The sequence below is a fragment of the Anser cygnoides genome, chromosome 1, assembly GCF_040182565.1.
Source record: "Anser cygnoides isolate HZ-2024a breed goose chromosome 1, Taihu_goose_T2T_genome, whole genome shotgun sequence".
Classification (NCBI taxonomy): domain Eukaryota; kingdom Metazoa; phylum Chordata; class Aves; order Anseriformes; family Anatidae; genus Anser; species Anser cygnoides.
Genome location: NC_089873.1, coordinates 133,334,833 through 133,356,683, shown reverse-complemented (window position 1 = coordinate 133,356,683; position 21,851 = coordinate 133,334,833). Strand labels below are relative to the sequence as shown.

Genomic DNA, 21,851 nt, shown 5'->3' with positions numbered 1-21,851 from the left:
CACTGTTATATAGTATTGTGCAAGATCAGTCCAGAGTATTATAGCTGATAACTTTAAATTTATTGTTGTTAATACAGTTCTCAGAGTTATTTTCTGAGACCGAAATTTTCATTTGCTATTACAGCAATAGCACAGCATTTAGAGTACACCTCATTGTTTACCTGTGCAAATATATACATTAATATGTACAGGGAATAATGTGTCAAGGAAAGCACATGATATTTTTACATCTTTTATGTATATATTGTATATTATGATATATATTAATATATTGCTCCTGTGTATTTCAAGATCATACGTACTGTATTTATACATAAAAATATGCACAAAAATATATCGCATTCATGTTTTTGGTAAATATCTCCAAAGGGCTCTATATTGTCCTAACTGAAATGCCCAAAGAGATTTAGATGAAACAAACGAAACTTCTACTAAACAGTAGTTTAGCCCAAATTTCTGATGATTCTAATCCACAAGAAGAGCCTCTAAAGAGGAAGACAATGACATGTGTGATTTGCTCAGTGTTTTGTGTGTGTATGCACATGTGCTTTTGTGTCAGTATTCTTTATAGCTAAAACTCAGGAACTTAGTGCTTGCTCTAGTGGCCTTATTAATCATCTGAAGTGGATTAGGAATCCATGACTTTTAGATGGAAGGCATGGGATTTTCTAGACAAGGCAGCTGCACACCCCTCTCAGAGATCAACTGAAACTTCATTTTGCTTCCTTTTCTGCATTCAGCATTACAGAGTGAATTTGAAAGCGTCGCCCTACGCAGCTCTCCCTGCCGAAGCTCCCATCAGGGGCCCATCGCTGCTGCGAGCAGACAGGTCAGTGAAGCAGAAGCAAGAGCTATGGTTCACACTCACGGAGCTGTACCTCCTCACAGTACAATCTATTTAAGCTTTGTTGCTCATAACTGAAGACAGCTTCAGATGGCACAGCTGCATAGCCTTTACACTGTAAAGTCATTGTTCAGTTGTGTGAACCCTTGTCTCCTTCCCTGACCAGGAAAAAAGAGGGATGGACAAGAATCCCCCCAAACAAGTCTTGGTTCATTAAGGGTAAGGAGAGCTCGGGCTCATTAGCAGCCTTGGGAAACAAGCGTGCTTGAACCTCCTGTACTTTGTTACAATTAGAGTGCGGAGTGCGGTGACAGTGTCAGGAATGCTACCTACAATGCCAATAGGAACCTCAGGAAAATGGGAGAGTTCAGCAGATGGGGGCAAGGTTCAGAGTGCCTGTCAGTATCCAGCCCTGCTTGCTCTGTGGGAAGAGCAGCAAAGGTATCTGTTCCAGAGGCATGCTTAGAAATTAGAATATCTTGCCTCTTAGCACAAATGCTCCCTTTTATTCTGCCAAGAAATCCAAGCATTTAAAAAAGGCACTGACCCCGTCAAAGAATTTGCTTTCCTGTATCTTCTGTGATGCTGATATTACTTAAAATGAAGTTCAGTTTGCCAAAGATTAATTCATTTTATAACTATCCATCAGCTGCCATAATTATATGGTGCATCTGGTCAAAATTAAAGGCCTGGCAATTTGATATAAGCAGGAAGATAGCTTCCCTTCTCTCTCCTCAGCCATAGCCACACAGCACAGAAAAGATGAAAGCATTTTCTACAGATGAAGAACAGTTTGTCTTTCCTCCTCTTCTCTCTTTGTATCACACTAGTCCCAGAAGATCAAAATCTCATTACATTTGTTTGAATCCCTTCCACACCACAACTGTATACCTCATCATCCGCTTATCCTGCAGGCTGAAAGCTGTACTGGAAACGGGAGAAGGGGATTTGGGGCTGGCAGCAGACAACGTTTTAAGGCGGCAAACAGGCAAACTAATCATTGCTCATCTCTAGTCTAGTGAAAACCTGCCGACCTCTCAGGTTTGCTTCTAAGGATTGTGTTGGGGATACGGGGCTTTCTTGAATGCTCTGCTTTCTGTACAAAATCCTTCCCGTTCCCTTGTGTGCCAAAATGTTTCATTCATTCAGTTTCCATCTCAAAGTAAATTTTTGTTTTAAACCAAAGTGTTTTCTATGTTACTTATCTAAAAAAGGGGTGAACAGATTAAACCAGCAGAAAATATTTGCATCACTGACTCATGGAAAGGTATTTGAATCATTGTTGTGGCTCTATGTAAACACCATCATACTAATCAATAACCAATTCTGATCTACCTGGCCTGACAGAGCAGTCACTTCTGAATAATGCTATTCAGTAAGAGCAAGGGTGCCAAAATCTAATCTTAGACTGTAAACTTCTTGGAACAGAAGCCAATAAAAGCCTATCTTCCAAGGTAATCAAAGCTGAGCACACTGATAGAAACAAACAACAAAAAAAAGACTTTTCCCTCTTTTCTTTTGCAGCTGCCAATACGTCAAAACATGGTGCATCTGGGACTGAATAATAAATACGTTAAGAGGCACTGAAGAGGGGCTGCATTTTCTGGGTAATCCAATGATTGCTCTTTAATCAACTGATTTTCTGATTTGACTTTTAGGTTGGTGTCTGAAGTGCAATGTGCAGCTGATCCAGCTACAGAATTTTTCAAACACACCAGCCTTAAAGTCTCATATTTAGTAACTTGTTTTCTTGAGTGTGATAGAGAAATCATAGCAACAGTAAACTGGAAGATTAGGCAGACAGTTATAATGCATGGTTTATACATGCACATAGTTGTATTCCATAGTCAACATGGCCCATAAACAGAAAGCCACATAGACAGCCTCTAGGCACAGAAAGGAAAAGGAAAAAAAAGAGTTCATAATTTCAGATTTGCAAAAATATGAAATTTCTGGCAGAAAATTATACTGTTATCAAAGTGTCATTGGAATGAGAAGTATTGCTTTTCTAATGTTTAAATAAAAGATATTAAAGTAAAAGTTATTGACAAAAGACAAGTGCTATTTAAAAATGAAAAATACACTTCAGTAACTTTGGAAGTGTGATATCTCCCTGGGACACAACAATTACTTCTGCATTATATGGTAAGCAATTAAGTCAATGAAATCTTGATCCCAGTGTAGTTCATGGTAAGACATCTACTAACCCTAGTGGAGTTAGCTTCTTTGAAGCACATTACTATTTTTGCAGGAGATATTAATGTTTTCAGTGGCACAGAAGAGCACACAACGCTCTTCTGTACTAAAGAGACATAAGAAAAATGAAAACTAAATCTGAAATAGATAAATTTCAATATGTTAAGTGCCATCAGAGCTGAACAGATATAAAAATAATCTGTCAAACTGTTTCATAACTGGATACAATGTTATGCAGCAAAAAAAGCTATATTATATCTTCCGTTTGCTGTATACTTGTAGAATTACAGATCAGAGATACTACCAAAGTCAGTGGAAAACCGTTATCACTGATCTTAATGAGACCCAAAAAAACCGAAGTCTTAAAAATATACTTCCTGAGGAGGACATAAAATGTGCAGATCATCACTCTTTAAAATGTTATCATCTATAGGAAAATATGGTGATTTGGTGGACCTGAAGTCAACCCATAGCTGACTGTAAGTTCAATCCTGATTTCTCATTGCTGGGGGTGTCAGCTTTATGAATGATCCTCGCACTTTAAATACAAAAATCAATATATAGAAGCAGCAGGACAAAAATATCAGAACATCTCTGTACAGGGAGATTTCCATGAACCAGAATGGTAAGCATTTTCTCATTGAAAGCAATGCCCTTCTATGTTCTGAAGAAATCACCTGCCTTTAGAAAAGTATTGCAAGCCACACTGCTACGTGAAGATGTTCTTACAGCAAATACCCATTTATGGCTAGAACTCTTTCTGCACTCAAATGACTACCAACAAATTGCAACTAATATCTAAAAAAATTATTTTGCCAACCTCCTTGTGAAAAAGGCAAGTAATCCAGCAGATCCTTGTGATCCAGCAGCAATAACACAGGATCTGGTGATGCTAAGATAATAAGATACTTCGAGAAGGCGAACAGCAATCTTTAAAGTTCAACCCAGGTAGTACCTTTCATCTTATCTTGTCACGTTCAATGGCGGGGCAACTGATAACCTGTTGCAGGCTTTACTTTTATCTGTTTCTCATTGCTGTTAACCCAAAGATGTGACCAGCAGGTTGAGGGAGGTGACTATCCCCCTCTACTCTGCCTTTGTGAGGCCGCCCCTGGAGTGCTGCATCCAGGTCTGGGGCCGCGAGCACAAGAAGAATGTGGACATGTTAGAATGAGTCCTGAGGAGGGACACAAAGTTGGTCAGAGGGCTGGAGCACCTCTACTATGATGAAAGGCTGAGAGAGCTGGTGATGTTCAACCTGAAGAAGAGAAGGCTCCAGGGTGACCTCATTGCGGATTTTCAGTACTTAAAAGGGGCTTATGAAAAAGATGGAGAACAACTTCTTGCTTGATCAGATAATGAAAGGACAGAGGGAATGGTTTTAAACTAAAAGAGGGAGATTTAGATTAGATGTCAGGAGGAAATTCTTCACTCAGAGGGTGGTGAGGCACTGAAACAGGTTGTCCAGAGAAGCTGTGGATGTCCCATCCCTGGAGGTGTCCAAGACCAGGTTGGCTGGAGCTTTGAGCAACCTGATGTAGTGGGTGGCATCACTGCCTATGGCAGAGGGGTTGGAACTAGGTGAAGTAGGTCCCTTCCAACCCAAGCCGATCTATGATTCTACGAATGATCAGTAATATTGGTAATGATTTATATTTGTTCTACTAAGAAAGTAATGATAGTTTAATATTGCCAAAGAACTTTGTTGACCTTAACTCAGTACATTCAAGCTAAAACATGATATTTTAGAAGTGTTAACATAATGTCTGAAGTAAAATGACTAAAATATAAAACTACACTTAAATATAAACGTTTCAAAAATTGCAGTATGGTGAGGTCACTTTTAGGCAGTAAAGCACTACAGAATTCTCCCTGTGCAGACAGGATGAATAAATCTCTAACTATTAGAATAAATTTAGCTGACAGTGTTTTAGCATGGCACATGTTGCCTCCTGCTCTAGTTGTGTCCCATCCATTTTTATTCCAGCTGTTTCTACAACCTTCAGAGAAGGTGAGAAGAAAAGCTACCAGGAGTGAAAGAAACAGCAGTGGAAGACATCTTAAGAATATTCACTTTCCACCCTTGCTCCTAGCAGGGAAGTCACAGCATGATTTAAAGCTGTTTCAGTGAACTTTAAAATTGTAGTGACCTCAGTGACACTGAGGGAGGAAACAGAGTTGTGTACCATTCTGCAAATCTGAAGCATCTTAGTAACAAATAGCACTGGGCAAAAGAGCAGGACAAGTGCCAAGTTCCAGAATTACTTGATGTGTCATCTCACTGACAAAATCACAGCTTGTTGCATTTTGGTGAATTATGGCCATAATTCATCCAAGGAGGTTGGAATAACATCTTTTCCTAACAATATTTTCTAACAATTTGTTGCCTTAAAGCTGCTACTGAATGCCTGTTACAGCAAGACTATGTCAGCCCTGGTCCTCCAAACTCATATAGGGAAATGTTCATAAATGGACACAAGATTGCAGAATTGAAGATTAAACACTTGTAGATGACATGATTTTTGTAGGATATACTTGCCAACTTTTTTAGTTAGACAAAAAGATTTATTAAACTACCACTATATGAATATGAAATAAAATTTCATATGAAACATGAAAATCTGGGTTTGAAAGGTAATAAAATGTGTTATGCATGTATGTGTGCCTATATATCCTAGGTGTGTAGTAAAAGAAGAATTACAGTGAGCACACACACTCTTCCTGAATGAACTATGGCAAGTGCTTAAATAGTCTACTATCATAATACACAGCTGCAGTTTTCAAAGCGGCAGTATTTTTCTGTTAAGTGCACTATAAAAGGAAAATTTTAAATTTACGTTCCTGTCATAAAATCTGGCATGGGCAATAAAAAAAACACTTGCAATTTTTTCTGTTAGCTTTAAAACAAAAAGCAAGAAAATGTTCTTTTTGCCATTTTCTATCCCACTTTAGGATATACACAAAATTGTCTTGGGAACAACTGCTCCTTCCAACAAATGAATCTGATTGCTTTACATCACATTCAATAAACATTTCAAATGTGATTAAACCAATGGACTGCTTCATAGCCCAGTTTTTCTCAAGTCCATTACTGCTTTTACTTTCTGCATCACAGACATTGAAGCTTACGAGTAATTCATGATGCTAGCAGTTTTCAGCAGCACAGCTAGTGAGATGTTCATCTCAGTATTGTAATTTGTGTAAGTAGTGTATAGGGGGCTAATAATCAAAAATCAGATTTTTTTTTTCTTTAAAAAATTTTAATGAAAATTTCTGTAGCACTAAAGCAAACAAGCTGCACACACCCTCAAACACAGAAACACTTGTTTTTCCACTTTTTTTTTTTAATCAAAACAGTGCAAATAAATAAATATTCAAAGGATAACACCTGTTCATCAACCCCTGGTATGCAAAAACAAATACACAGCATAAAAGAAAATGGCTAGTTCATCCTACTCATACATTTTCACTGACAAAAGAATGATTAGTTGCCTTGTCTACAAGTAAGTTACATGCAATATTTCCATGTTGTTGAGATTGTTGTTTGCAGCATTTAAAGGATATTAATGCAGCAAAAGAACATCTGCCATGCTGTTTGTCGTGATGCAAAGCCTTGACAACATCCCTCTCTAGTTGAACCATATGCTAGTAACAGAATATATTTTCAAAAAGACAAATCTTATATGTTATTCAGTGAGATGAACATCTCACTGAATTAAGGTCTTTGGCACAACATCACATAGTCATTCTCATGGGAGCTCAAAAAACAACTGAGCCTCAAAAGCTACATGCAAGAAAAAAGGAGAAAAATAAAAAAGATCGTGCCCTATAAATCCTCAAGCAATCAGTAAATACCTGATTTAATATTATCTATAATGCTATATTAGATACAATATTACACATGTATCTATATATATGCATATACCTATATTAGGGTACATCTGGAATGCTTTTTTACCTTTATTTTTTATATTCTTGCAATTCTTATAGCTTTATATTCATTAGACACAAGATTTAATATTTCCTCAAAATGCCTGATGGAAATGAAAGCAAAGGATTGTTTAGTCCTCAGCACATGTGGATCAACATTAGGTCTACTGGCATTAGCCGTGATCTCCTAATAAACTTATGCCTGAAGATCTGTTCCAAAAATCACTTCTCCAACTTAATTCACACTCTTCACTTGAGAAATTGGCATTTATTCTTGGGTCTATCACAGCAATACAACAACAAACAAACAAAAAACACCACTGACCAACACTGAGCAGTTCCTTGCTCTACTTGCGTACTTGCAGTACACTGAACTGCAGATCAATGATGTATTTAAAAATCAAGATTGTAATCAGGTAATTAGAAGGGGAAATTAGCTGTGAGCTGTGGGAGTGAGAGGAGGATAAGGAACAAATTATATCTGTGCTCTGAAGGTAATCTATTTTAGAGGACACATGTAGTTAGAAACCTCTCTGGTTGGTGCAGAAAGCACTCAGCTGGGGTTTCTTGGGCCCAGCAGTAACAAATGGGAACTGGCAAACATCATGAGGGCCCTCGCCAGACCCCCAGACCTGCTCCAAGAGGAATGGGGACACTTCCCAACCTACTGCTGCCACTGGGGCCACCATGAGCATGTTTCTACCACTCCACCCAGGGAACCAGGTTCCCATTCTGTTAGCAGAACGACCTTGGAAGCGTTCTTTGGCCCTATAAACTGGAGCAGAAGTCTGAAAAATACTTTGTAGCAAATGACCAGTGGAACAAATATTAGAAACCTGCTCCTCTCCCTAGTTGCCTAATGATCCTGAACACAAAGGGTGATATTCATTTGAACTGGTCTATATAGGTTCTCATGGTAGTCACCAGAGAAAAATAGGCATCTCTAAAGGTACTTAATTTAAAAAAAATTTAAGTTATCTTTAAGATTAAATTACTTCCTAGATATACTTATTTTGTTCCAATTATATAAAGATCTTAGGGTAAGAAATTAAGACTGCATCATCTAACAAGTAACTATATCCAGTGTTCTTGAGCTTCAAAGAAGAAAATTGAGAATCTACAGCTCTGCTTTTTTAAAGAATATTCTTACGAACCCCACAATCACTTATCAGTCAAGTTTGCTTCCAAAAGTCTCTTCCAGCATGCCTCATTTCTATCATTCCTAATTTTCAAAGATCTGAAAGGATGTACAGAAAACTAAATTGACTTACAGAAGAATGATCACAAAATAGCCTGTTACTAGCCGATGTTACTGAACAGGGATTTTTCTGTATTTGGATGGTTCTGGTCCCTGCTGCATGTGAAGGGTGTGCGGACAGTTCCTGAGAAACAGAGGTGATGGGATCTGCACTCAGCAATCTTTAAGGCCAGCCTGCTTGGCATAGCAAACCTAACTTGAACTTAAATTTATTCATAATAGCTTGCCTTCTTATAGTGCAGATCATTAATCAGATGCAAGATCCTTGCTCTTCCTGTTCGTTTTACAACTACTAATCCTGCTGCAGTTCTTTATATTGAAAGCAGAGCAGGCTTCAAAGAGTTGAGTTACTTCCACTCACAATACCAAAGAGTGTTTTTACTACTTTATTAGTCCTCTCCTCAGGTTGGTTGAGTGTTACTGATTGGCAATATTAACCCAAATCACCCCAAATGGACAGAATACTGCATGACTAAAAGTTCTGACCCTGACACAATAGGACACCAAATGAAAAAGTTGAGATCAACTGAGAGGAGAAAAAAAATGCTGAGCTGAGTGCAGTGGTTAATGAGAGCCTGCTGTCCTCCCCCTAAGACACTCAAGGGTTTGGCAAACCAACATAGCCTGTTCAGTGAGGTACCACCTCCCACTCACAATGAGATGCAAAGTCAGTCTTTATTCCTTGTTAATAAGGCCAAATCTCAAGAAAGTGGCAAGTTTCTACTTAACCTCTCCTGAGGACTTTTTAAGTCATGTCAGCTGGTGCTTTTTGCAAAAAACCAGTAATGCTTTATTGTTTACCAGAGGCACACCCACTTCTATTTCTTGAGAAAGTGTTACTTAACAGAAGCATACCCATACTACAATAAATCCTTGTGATCTCAAATATTTTCTTCTATGCATTAACATCCTTTAAGGATGTTTTCCTTTACAGTCTATTTAAAGACCTGAGACAAACCAATCATTAAATGCAACCACATAATCTTTCCTCACAGGTCTTTAGTAACCACTCCGTGGCAAAACTTCATTGCTTCAAGATAAGAAATTAAGAGCAGCAAAGGGCTGCATTGTACCAGTAATGTAATTTGCAGCTTAGGAACCAAAGTAGTGAATAGTACTAGTTCTTTTTAAACCCTATTGATGACCAGAGAGGTGTTCTGGGATTTGAAGTAAATTAAGAAACAAGATAACATCAGTTTCTAATCCAGCTTAGTTAAGTGATAAGAATAAATGATCCAATTTACTTATACTTCACTTGATAAGAACCAGAAGTCACAGGTGGTGGTTGGTTTGTACAGCTCTTCTCCTGTGCTCAGGGAGCTCCTGATCTTGGGAAAGGCATTGCCAAGTAGCCTTATGAAATTAACAGAAATGCTTTTTCACTGTAAGGCTATTGGCTGAATGTTCTGCCAAACATGCTCAGACACACACATACACACACATGAAGAGTATCCACTGACTATAGGTGGTCAGACTATTTTACTTGACATCCTCAAATTAACTGTCCTGCAGATAGTCTTCAGAACATCCTAAGAGTGAGCAGGAAAAATCAACCAATATGAACAATCACTTCTGAACAACTGTGTCAATACCCCCAGACAGGTCTCTTACTAAAACATTCCTAATGTCACTCAGAAAATAGATTATTAGGTTTTAAGATATCATGGAAAGAGAAAACAATAGCTTAATTACATCCCTTTGAGACCCTACTCATCCACAACACATGAAGTCTCACAGATTATCCAAAAAAAGCTAGAATAAATTGTCTGTCTCCTGTCAGTTATCAACTAAGTCACCATTACTGCAATAGAGTAGCACCCTTGCAAGAATTATTGGCATGTTTCTGCACCACCTCCAGTCTCAATCCAGTCTCAAGTGTTTTTTTTTCTTTTTTCTCTCTCTTTTTCTTTTCTTTTTTCTTTTTCTTTTTTTTTTTTTTTTCCCCAGGAGCTTGCTAACTATCCAGTTTAATATTTACCTGACTGTCAGCTTATCTTGTTCTCAGAAAATTGCTCAGTTTGAAATACTGAACTAGGAAAATCACATAAGTTCTCTACCTGTGGGCTATACTTGCTTCTGATTCCCCCAAATGAGTGGTGCAATTTGTGGGCTTTTGAACTTGTGTGTAAAATAACTGTGATGACCAGACCATCACTCTAAGTATACTAGTGCTAAAAAGTATATCCTTTGAAAAAACACATTCTCTAGGCCATCATAGGTTTATGTTATGTAACTTCATCAGTTAGGAATAAATAAATGGGATTTGAAAGACTTTGCTTAAGGAGTGGAGCAGACTTTAGGGAATTACTGCATTTTTTTCATTCTTCTCATGTAAACATGTATCTCAGGCTTCATCTGTTACTTCTAAAACAGAATTATAATGTTCCAGATGTTGTTAACAGTATGAACATGCCAACGCTCCCTTTAGCTCTCTTGCTAGTTTCATGACAACAAGACAACAACAAACCCTCATTTGAAAACACAAATATTCACTGCTAAAAAGTTCCCCTTTTCTCCCTTGAGTTTCCAGTACTGAAAACAAAATTTGTCACAGCAACAGACCAAAACTCCACTCCTCCCTTATGACTGCTAAACACCTTCGAAAACACTTCCCAAATTACTTGCAATGTCAAGCCCCCACACACCGGCACTGGCTGGCAAGAAGCCACCCCACGGGTACCCACCGCTGCATCCCGCCCTCCTCCTCCTCCCGGCCGGGGCATGGCTGCGGAGACAGGGACTGTGCTGACCCCTCAGAAGGTGCTGGCAGCTCAGTGGCAACAGCTGCCCCCGTTCCAGCAATCCTGTCCCGGTGCTGCCTGCCTCCTTCACTGTGAGGCGGCCGCAGCCAGAGCACAACAGGAAAGCCTCCCCTACAATTGCAGGAAAACCCGCTCCACCTAACTGCCTCCGCCAGCCAGCCAGCCGCCCTTCTCGCTGGGCCGGAACCGAAATACCTGCTTTCTCTCTCAAGACCCAGCCCAGACCTGCCCAGAGGGGCAGGAGGTTGGGAGAAGTGGGTTCTCTTGTGGGGCACCCCAACGCCCTGCCTGGTGGCTGTGGGATGGCACTGCCAGACAGCCTGGTCCAGGGCAAGCTCAGCCCCGGGAGCAATTAACCCAGGAGAGAGTGATGAGGGAGTGGCAGCACCCAGGCCATGACAGGAGACCCAACTGGGCTGCCCAAACCTGCCACATGCAGAATGAGGGTTTCAGGAAGGGGTATTTATTGCTTTCTCCAAATACTTTTTAAAAACTTGATGACAGCTCAAGTCCAACAGGAGTCTGCCAAAATAGGATGGTCTGAAACAGCACAGTGCCCAAGACTCCATGGAGTCCCCATTTTCTGAAATTTAGCAGGTGAAATGCAAGATAATAGATGTTGCTCAATTTTTTTTTAATTATTTTTATTTTTTTTTAGCTAAACTTGCATGCAAGCAGCAAAATGCATCAGAAAACTACAAATGCTTCAGCAAAGTGCCCAGGAAGAATCCTGACTGAAGTCACACCAGACATTTGGTCTCCAACAAAGGTGTTAAAAATTCATGCAAAGTGGAAACAGCAGGAAAGAATTGCTTCCTTGTGTTCTCTGCTTTTCATGTTGCAATGCCTTCTTTAATACAATGGTAACACGGCAAAGTGAAACAAAACATACCTCAGATGTCTGAGCATAAGGATGCAAACCCACACCATCTTTGGTCTTTCTTCCGTGGTTGAGCCAGCACTTTGTTCTCATTGAAACAATAAACAACTGTTGTGATTATTTAATTTCCTACCCATTTCATTTCCTTGAAACAATAGACTGGAGTCCTCACATGTGCACACCCTTCATAAGGTTTTTTAAAGGTTTCTTCTGGCAGCATCAGTTAGCATGCATGTGGAATGACAGCTTGTAACTGAACAAATGAGCATGCAGAAAGCAAGACAGATGTGCAGAGGGGTTGCCATTATTGCAACTCTTTTTCTTTATATTAAATGTCCGTGGGTAATCTATAGGCAAGTCCCAGTAGGGGCCATAGCGTAAGTCCGAGACAGAAGGATTTTAGATTCCTCAGCTCATATCCTATCCTTGAGCTTTCATTAAATGGCATCATGCAGTTTCTTTGGACTGTCCCACCAGCCCTGCTGGCTCACTCATCCAGGCACATTTGAGATAAATCAGTGTGAAGACCAACTTTATTGGCAGGTGCTGCCCTGCTGCTTTCCACATTATAGTAAGCCTGAGCTTTTCATGCCTTTTGCCTGCAGACAACCAGCCACAGTCTGAAACAGTTTCAATAAATAAATAGCTTTTTTTTGTAGTCAAATCTTCTAATCAATCACAAAACTGATGCCAAACAGTTCCAATAATCTTAATTCTACTGATACTTCTACCTTGATTTCTGCATGCCCGTTTCTTCAGTTTGAGGGTACCATCGCATATGTTTTAACAGATAACCCTGGAAGAGCTTCCAAAATGTATCTGAGTGTCTCTATATGATGGTGTGTCTATGAAGGGTTCAGTGCACTTTTCATATCACGTACATAAGTATGCACATGCACATGTGCAAGAAAACCATTATTGGTAAACACCCATAGCTTGAAATACATCTGCTTGTGCCACTGCCTATGCTAGCTTGTGCTAGTTAACGTTTGGGAGACTTAATTTAGGATAAAATATGCAGCTGAGAAAAATCCACATCCTCTACCATACTAATCTCCCTTCTTCCACTTTCTTAATTCACGTCAAGTATAATATAGATGACTTTTAGCCTTCCTCTTTGCACGCATATAATGAGATCCACAAAAGCCCCACCAGGCAAGTCTTTGGACATGGAGTTCAATTCTCATACAGAAGAAAGACAGAGACATAGAACTGAATGTGATCAAATAATCACAATTTAACGAGATACCACCTTCAGGGACAGCTGTGCCTGTGCATGCTTATGGTACTGACTAGGAGCTCTCATGAATCTTACTAAAAAAGCATTAAGATGTATCAGCTGCCAATGCCCCCTTTCTGCTGAAAGTTTCCACCTTCACCACAGAATCAGCAGAGTATATGCTGAGTCCCAGCTCATAAATTTCTTTGCAAGGTATGAACTCAGAAATGATTGTTCAAAATGCAATATGGCTGTAGTAAGTTACAGCAGGGGAAAGAAGCAGATAGCTGGTGATGGTAATTTCTTAAACTATGGCCAAAATATTCACTAGATTTCAGCTGACAATGTCCCTAGCTCAACCAGGTTATGAAGAAATTTAGTCTAACACTCTGAGCTAATGTATCTAAGTTAATGTATCTAAATTTAACAGATCTTAAGACTCAGATTCATAAATAAATATTGATTTATTGAACCACTGTAAAATGATTATGTTTCATCATGTGTGATTTCTAAATAATGTCTTTCTCATGACAGTATCTCTACAATTTAAATTATTTCTCTGCAGGCTTCTGTTTCAGCAGAATTCAGGGTTAGCTCTTTAACACCTCATTGCTGTGCAGTATAGTAACCCATTTACTATATCTTCTGGTTACAATGCTCATTGCAACCAAGAAACAGAGCTGTGGGAGTTGGAGTACATCAATGATAGGACAGAAACAAGCAGGTGCCCAACTAGGCTAACTGAGCATTCAAAATCCTAGAAAAAATGTGGTATCAGAACAACTGATCAACTGATCAGGACAACTATCAAGCAACTTAGATGGGGCACAAAACTCTACTCCAGCTTCATTACTGAAATTCACTGAAACACAAACATCCAGTACTGCTGTTTGTGGGGTCCAGTTGTCCTGTTGATAACTCAGACAAAAATAACTTCATAAAAATAGCTGGATTTGAAAATTGGTCCAGATGTTTTTTAAGAAAGCCAGAAAGTGAGATTTTTGTTTGTTTGTTTGGCAATCCTAATACGCAATCTCAGAAACCTTGTTTTTGCCACTTTGCCATCTACGCCACATGAAAGAATTCTCTATGCCACACATTTCAAATGCAGAACAGAAATACAAGATTCTTTAAAAGCTCAAGTACTTGTGGAATTGTATTTAATATTATTTTCATGGACAAGGGATATATATTTTTATATTGACAGGTGCTGCTTGCAAGGCACCAAGCAGTCGATACTCCAATCAGTCCCCTGTACATGCTATGCAAATACCATAGCATAGTATAATGAGATCAAAGTAGAGATCTGTTCTAATATTAACAATTAAATATGCTAATATGTTTGCAGTTCATCACTTTATCAAAGACAAGCAAGAGAGCAGACTCATGAATTACTTATGCTATACAGCTAATCATAGGATTTTCTGATGAAGAAAAATAATAACAATGGATTGCATGATAATAATGCATCTCCATTCTTTCTTGTCTTGTTATAATCTCAGCTAGCACAGAGGGGCTGATCTGCAAGACATGTGCATCTCTCTCTTTTGCTGAGCAGTGCCAAAGTTAGAGCAGCCTCATTGCTGTTCTGAACAACACATCAGAGGTGGAGGGCTCTCCTGCTCTGGGCAAGTACCTTCAGTACATTATTGCTTAATCCCTTCCACTGCCCACCACAAATATAACAAATGGAGAAAGTATGGATGCTTTCACCATTTATTTAGTATTTGGACCTTGTGATTCTCTTTGCATATGAAGAGCACAGAAGGAAGAAAAAGGCAGCCCAGCTTTTTGGAAAAATTAAGAAATGCCATGTCAGCAAGAGCAACTCATGTGATACAATTTGAACAGCTTCTTAATATGAAACTATTTCATATGATACCAATGTACTAATTCTTCTTCAAATGGTTGTTTTAATATTAATTGCTCTTTGAGCTATAAAACCCGTCTGCTGTCTCACGGATAGAAAAGTTGAGACAATGATGAGTGAGTCTATGCAGGTATGCCATTTGCCCCCTAATGTTTCATCTGCATTTTACAATGGTATTTAAATATTCTCTGAATCTGGACCAATAAACCATGCTATAAATGATCCATCCATCGTTAACGCCCTCTGGAGAAAATCAAACCCTAATTTCAGTAGCAGCATGTGATCCTGGAACAATTTGTGCCTCACTGGAGGAGAAACATGTAGTACTTGATTCATATTAGATGAATAGATTAAGAATGGCACCATCAAATATCAAATTTCCCTTATTGAGACAAAATAGTATCTTTCTAAACTTCTTGCTTCCAATACACAGAATCTGCCTGTAATCTTAGGGGTAGGTGAGACAGGGAGATGTAAAAAGAAAAGCTACTCCCATCCCATTTCACTGCTACACAGAACTTGCTTTTAACATTCCCTTGTGATCACTGAAACCATTTGCTCAGTGCTGCTTGTTGGGTTTTGGATAGAGAAAGAAAAGATTAATTACTCTATTCCAAATTGTTAGATTAATGATACAGCACTGAAATCTAATCTTCCCCCTTGAAGGACCCTGAGGGAGCAATCAGGGCAGGCACACGGAGACATAACAAATTGGAGGATCAGTTGGAGGACCATTTGGTCCAAGAGGATCAAATTGTTAAAGTAAGATTTAAAGACCATCAGTGTGCAAGTGTATGCTTATAAAACAAGAAAAAGGGAAAGGGAAAGGGAAAGGGAAAGGGAAAGGGAAAGGGAAAGGGAAAGGCATGAACTACCCCAACCAAATCCACATGAATTGGTTCTTTTTTTTATGTCTACTGTCTTTTACTGCAGCATAGACCACAGAATTGTTTACCTTTCCAAACTCACCATACAGAAATATTTTGTACTGAAAACATAAGAAAATTATTATTTTTTTGCTTCGTTATAAGCTACCTTTTAGTAGTATGATGTCAAATCAAACTTGATCTGGAACTTACAAAACATGAAGCCTGAAGTTTCTAAAATACTCATCTGAAGCCAAAGCCTCTGCTACAGTATTTAAGAAAGGAATTAATCCTAAATGGCACAGAAGACAATGAGATCTCCAATGCAGGTATCCTCAGAAGTTTGGGAGGTTTAGAGAGGTTTGACTTTGGGGCTGCTGGCTATATCTAAATCACTCACTATTTTCCAAAATATTTTTTTTTCTCGACATAAAAGGCAGATTATTCTCGTTGGTAGAGGTGCTTTACAAAGAGGATGTCTGATTACACTTTACCTCTACATGTTCTTCTCATTCAGAAAACAGGAATGTGAATATCACGTCTAAAAACTCAAGAAACACTGCTTGAGTCTGTTCATGTTTTTATGTATTGGTCACAAGGAACTGTATTAGAAATTTGAATTTATATTCTTAAACACTGAAACAAAATCCTTAGTCTCACAGGATGATTGTATGGTATTCATAAGTAGTAGTACATATCTACACTTACAGTAATTAAAAATATATTTTAGCCTTATACCCAGCTCTCCATTTTGCTGAAGGCAACAGGGATGCTTCAGTGTTAAAACTGAAAGATAGATTTCACGAAGAGCTCCAGAAGTACAGGCTCAATGTTCATCAAGGAAGAGTTAGTATTTCCATACCGAAATTGCTACATTTCTTTAAAAGACAGAAAAAATCTGAAGATCATGCCATCAGAATCTTAAATCTCATTTCACTTCTCATTAAGAATTTTCTTTCAACTGATATATACTCAGCTTCTTCATTCAACACCTGAACAAAATAGGTGGGTTAAGGTTGTTTTGGTCTTGTTTTTCAAACAATATATTATATACCTAATATTTGGATACTATTCTTTATCATTCTCTGAAAGAAAACTTATTTTTCTGTGATAAAAGCAATCCAAGTAAACAGCTATTTAGTTAATGGTTACGTTAGGTTTTGCAGTTAATACCTGTTGCTCTTATGTAACATGCTATTCAACATGTTTTCTCCATAACCCTCTTAGAGGAAAGAAAACCTCTTATTCTGCTCAGCTAACTATGCTGCAGTACTAAGCATTTTCTTTTATCAACCTCTAGAGGAACTGTCTTTATCTTGCAATGCTAAGACCTAACAAAAGCACTTTCTGACAGTCCATCATCTCACTATGGTATCAGAACAGGTTTAAAAAGGATTAGATTCATACAGATGAGAACAAGGCTAATATGTTGTCTCTACTATTTGCTGTCAAGCCAACATCCTTGCTGTTGAAAACTGCAAGTTTTGAATCACATAACAGTTAGGTCAAAGTTCCCTTTTAATTCCATTTGACTCAAAATTCCTGAAAATTTGCGGAAAAGTGGTCAAGATTGATAGGTACAAAACATCTTCATTAAACTTGATATAAGCCACAATATGCTAACTTTACTGACTCAGACACTGTACGTTCACAGGCAAGTCCAACTATGTTTCTTATTGCCATACATATTTCTAATGTTCTATGCTTTGTCTTACAGAAATTAATGTATTCTTGAGCAACTACAAACTATTTCAAAAGCATATAACTATCTAAACTTTGTGTGGTTATCAAACTATTACTTTAATTACAAACAGCACTGCATATTAGAATTTATTATTTGCATATTAATAAAATGTTCTTTCAAGTGATTAGCACAATTGTGATAAATTTCTGACTTTCTCATTCACATGGACACATGTGAATTGCTGCTGAAACTTCATTTCTGTTTTCAACTGAGGCCATTGTTCTACAGCTTTCTTTGAAGGGGATGTATTTCACTGCAAATAGTAGTGGCAATCATGTTGCAGGGACTAAGAGACAGCAACAGATACAATAATTTCCTGGGAATGCTAAATAAAGTACATAGATAAATACTTAGAGAATTAGAGACAAAGCAAATGTATGCTAACGAAATGATCTTTAGTCTCAAGGGTATATCTATTGTCTTCCAGGGATATTCCTGTATTCACTGCACCAGTGTATTTTAAAATGAATGAGGACCATCAGCAATTTGAACTGAATAGCCTTGAAATGTATTAGTAAAAGAAAACTGTCTTTTAATACAGAACATTAGCTCATGCAAAACAAAGCAAAGCATCAGGGAACACAAATCCTTACTTAACGGCATAGTGCCTGTTGAGTGGCTTAAGTGAATTTTATGCTTGCAAAAGACTGCAGGATCAAGACCCTCGACATGTATGAATACATATACACCCTTATGTTATTCTCATAAGTGAAGAGATATAACTATTTACAAATGCAAGTCCATAAAGAGGATGATTATGGATATTCAGTGTTCTCAATGGAAAGCAAATTGCTTCAAACACTGTAAAAATGATATACTTAGTCTACAGTTAGTTCAGAGACCAGTCCTCGTAACCTCACATAAGACGAATTTAAACTCAGACCTCCAGAGACTGCTAAAGAAAATATCTCCACAAAGGCTGGCCTTGCTGATTACGCATGATTTATGTGTTGATTTGTGCTTTTCTGATTCTCCAAAGAAACATAAATCACTGGAATGCATTACATATTATTTTTTGTATGCACTACTGACCTGTTCATCTGACTTTTTCTCCATTCACAAACTAAAAAGAGAAAATTCATAAGCCAGTATGCATTGTAAAGAGACTTCTTAGAATGTTCAAGTTTTAATTAATGAGTTCATTATAGCTAGGAGCACTTGTTAAACATATAGCTCTAATTAATCCCATCAATCACATTCCCTCTTTAACTACTAGTGATTTGCAAGAAATTAAGTGAGCACCAATCTTGGGTAACAGAGCAACCACTTTTTTTTTCCCCGTATTTATTATTACATTTCTAATTATCTGTCAGTTTTCCTCTTGTATCCTACTCTTTACTCTCTATCCTCCTGTTATCATCTTTGTCAGGGTAGTGCACCCACATCTAGAAAATAAAAAACAAAGCTCATTACCAAATTATAGATTTTAGAATCATGTAAGTATTGGTTTCTGTCAACCTGAAGTAAGAGCCTGTCACTATGTTTAGGCTACCTAGAGCCCCTGCAGGTCTCAGTAGCCCTGTCATGGTAGTATATGTAAAAGAATTTTCCCTTAAAAATCAAGGATAACCAAGAGACAAGGAAAGAAATATGATACAGTTTACTTTCTGCTTTTCATCAAAAGAATCTCCTGCTACTGTGACCTATCATAAATTACAGCATAAATTAAAACACAAAAGTATACCTCCCAGCTCAAAACCATGGGGAACGGTGCATTTATTCTCAAGCAAGAAAGAAGGAAAACACTTTTAAATAACAATGCAATCTAGCAGGTAAAAGCTATGAACAAAGACTCCAATAGTGACTCAAGAAAAAAAAATCATGTGGTTATTTAAGCAATATCAATATCCTTGGGGATTAATTGTTATGAAACTTTCAGATCTGGAGCTTGAAATTACAAAAATCCTCTAACTGATATGAGTGTTAAGGTTTTTGTGGATGAAGAAGCCATCACACAGTCAGTTATGTTAAAAAAGCTCAAGATCATACTAGAATGATATTAACATGCCACAGAGAACACACGTTGGCCAACTGAGAATAACACATATTGCAGCTATTAGTTTTAATCTATTTGAACCAGGGATTTTTAATACTGGCATATTTTTCTTAGGAAAATCTCATGTTTCCTATGAAAAATGAGCAGTCTTCACCATTGCCATGGACAAGCTATGGCCCATAGAAGATGTTTAAGTTAAACAAAAACTGAGGAACAAAACAGTTACTGACTGAACCTCTCCCTGGAATACCCTCTGTTGCTGGTAACAGGCAGCTGGACAGCCATCAGCAAGCTATTTCCCCTCATTTTTTTCATTTGAGTGCATTTTTATACTTTGGGCCTTCATAACATTCCATGACAATGAGATCCACAGATCTGCTGAGCAAGAAGTTCACAAATAAGTAGATGTGATATATAACAGTGCCTAGCACAGTGAAGATGCACAGCACTTTAATATTAACTGCAAAGTCAATTTTCCACTCCAGGCTTTTATTTGCCATACCTATCATTAAGGTAACATACCTAGCTTTCTTTAGGTCAAATAGACAGAGCAGAAGTCCCTTGAAAAATAAAGTTAATGGGCTGCAAAGAGTGCACTAGATTGGGTTATTTCGTAGTAACATTTATTGATGTAGCTTATTTTTCAGTTGCCAGTAGAGAGAGGCCCTATGCTCTGCAATGTTCCTCTCCACTTGCCAGTCTTGTATGTATTATCAGCTCAGGAATGCAATAACTTCTCTTTTCTTCTTTTGTTCTTTCCCGCCGTCTCCATCTAATTAATGCCAACCAGAATAAATATGTCTTTGTGAACCAGTCAGACATAGCAGTGGCCGAGCCAAGTAACTGCTCCAGGTGGTAGTATGTGTCCATCCATATTTCACAAAGCAACCAAACAGGTTCAGCAACATCCAACATCATGGCGTGACTTGAAAGAGAGAAAAGAGAGAAAGAGAGAGAGAGAGAGAGAGAGAGAGAGAGAGAGAGAGAGAGAGAAAGGAGGGAGGGAAGACAAGACAGGTTGATAATGCACCCTTATATTATTTTGCACTAACTTTAATGAACCTGTATTAAATTCACGGTCATAATGACTTTTTTGTTACAAGAAGAGAGGAAGTTTTTCCACAACAGACAAAAATAATTTGTTCAGATCTTGAACGACAGACAGAGCACACTTATTAAACAGCAGCTAGCCAACAGAAATGTCTTCTCTAGGAAACCAATCTGGATGGCTAATGCTCCACCCCCCACCCCCAGATGACCATGCTCTAACCATATTGAAACCACAATCTCTTGCAGGTGGATGTAAACTTCACATTCTCTCACCACCTTTGTTTGCTGCTGGATCAACCTAATATTGTCTTCCATTTGCATTTGTCCTAGCTGAGAAAATCACCTAGCAGAACATGAATATTCATCCTCTCTATTTCAGCCACAAGAAATGATGACCAGGTGTTGCATTACCTGAAGTGCTGGAGAAAATAAGTAGCTACAGTATGCCAGAAAACAAAATAAAAAAAAAATTGCTGCTACTGGAAGTTAGAATAAATAAAATCGTTATATCCTCCGAGACTGATGTGTTAAGTGCTTTCCTCCTGCACTCTGTTTGCAGCGTTTTCTATTTCTTCCAAGTTCCTCATCAGCATAAATAAGAACACTCACAATAGTGCCATAAACTTCATCAGCCCGTAGAGTCACATCAGGAATATAAATCCATGCTATGATCTGTTCAAAGCAGAGGGAAGGCCAGGTTCTAAAGTGTTACTCTAAGGAAGATCCTGTGTAAAACACAAAGTTTTGCAAAATACCTTGGAACATTGTGCAGCCCATTTCTCAGGCAGTAAAACCAAAGAAAGAAGGAGGGGAGGGGAGGGGAGGGGAGGGGAGGAGAGCTGTGGGAAATAGATCTCATAGCACTCATTTTTCTCATCTGTATACCTAAATTTAACAGTATACCATATTCTGAATTATCTTCTTTTTGGCCAACTTGGGCCTTATATTTGACAATATATTAATTCTTTCCCCTTCTTTCAAAGGAAATACATCTAAGGGACAGAGGAAAGTAATTTACAGCATGTTGCTTTGTTTTATTAAAAATGTATGCTCCTTGAGGACTCCATGTGTTTCAGCTAATCTGAAGTAAATCTATTGGACTAAATCTATCAGCAATATGTTACCCTCTCTGTTCAAGGACCTGAGAGTGCCAGCCACTCAACGAGATATTTTCTGGAAAAGATCAGAAACCAACATATTTTCCTCCCATTAGCATGGATAAGATGTGCAGGAAAG

At 38.2% G+C, this 21,851-nt stretch overlaps 1 protein-coding gene across 8 annotated transcripts in view; it reads right to left on the bottom strand.

The window, feature by feature from the left end:
* The window catches only part of MID1 (midline 1), a 250,254-nt gene that overhangs the window by 105,468 nt on the left and 122,935 nt on the right, over positions 1–21,851 (bottom strand). The window contains exon 1 of one of the 8 annotated variants that reach the window (XM_013191535.3): positions 10,913–11,592. The exons of the other annotated variants lie outside the window; for them this stretch is intronic. The gene's annotated coding sequence lies outside the window, so the exon portion shown is untranslated. Of the gene's footprint in view, positions 1–10,912; positions 11,593–21,851 lie in introns of those variants that run through there. 8 annotated transcript variants of the gene reach the window in all.